We start from the raw sequence: 816 nt of genomic DNA on the forward strand, positions 1-816 counted from the left end.
CTACTCTTATAATATGATTATAAGAACATGTTTAAATAGAAATAACTCAACTTGATAAGATGAATACTTGTGAATTAAGAGCTGGGAGATTTTTCCCTTTTATGTTTTGAGATATTTTCCTTAAATTACACTGTCATTAACATCTAAACATTGTCTTGCTCCTGAAGTGGCAATAAATGAGATGATATTCTGTTCATGAAATCAGAGATTTTGCATGTATTTTGGAAGCTGTGCTTTGAATGCATGTGGTTATTGTTTGCCTTTAAATACATTTTATTTTGTCTAGTTTAAAAATCATGTGACACCCTCTAATCAGTTACGTTGGGTAAACCAGTCCTACGCAGATGTATATGAAGTTAAATTAAGGGCTGTCAACCCCATACTATACAGAATAATGTGATGGTAGTTTGGCAGCATTTATATTCATTGTACAGATATGACTTCAAACTGGTTTCCTCAGCTTTTGAATTGTTTAGTGGCACATGACTCTCTTTCCTGCAGCATTGCCATTATGTAACATGGGTTTTCTAACAGAAACTTAATAATATAGATTTATTGAAGAATGAGACAGAATGGAGCATGAAGGACTGGTCTTCTTCTTGCGCAGATTGTTTGATCCCTTCCGCTGTGATCAGCTCATCCATCCAGTAGCAGGATGTTACCTAATGATGTGACTGTCCTTCCCCCCCCCTGTAATGGAGTAGGATTTTAATGTGATAGCCTATAGAATGTCTTTCCATAGCAGCTCCCCTGTCTGTTATTTGACATAGGGAGACGTTTTACCTCAGTTTGTACATGGTTTTATTATACTGGAAT

At 35.8% G+C, this 816-nt stretch overlaps 1 protein-coding gene across 1 annotated transcript in view; it reads left to right on the plus strand.

The window, feature by feature from the left end:
* LOC119591903 overlaps positions 1-816 on the plus strand; it is a gene marked incomplete at its 5' end in the record, with an annotated part of 20185 nt that overhangs the window by 12051 nt on the left and 7318 nt on the right.

This window comes from Penaeus monodon, chromosome 29, assembly GCF_015228065.2.
Source record: "Penaeus monodon isolate SGIC_2016 chromosome 29, NSTDA_Pmon_1, whole genome shotgun sequence".
Classification (NCBI taxonomy): domain Eukaryota; kingdom Metazoa; phylum Arthropoda; class Malacostraca; order Decapoda; family Penaeidae; genus Penaeus; species Penaeus monodon.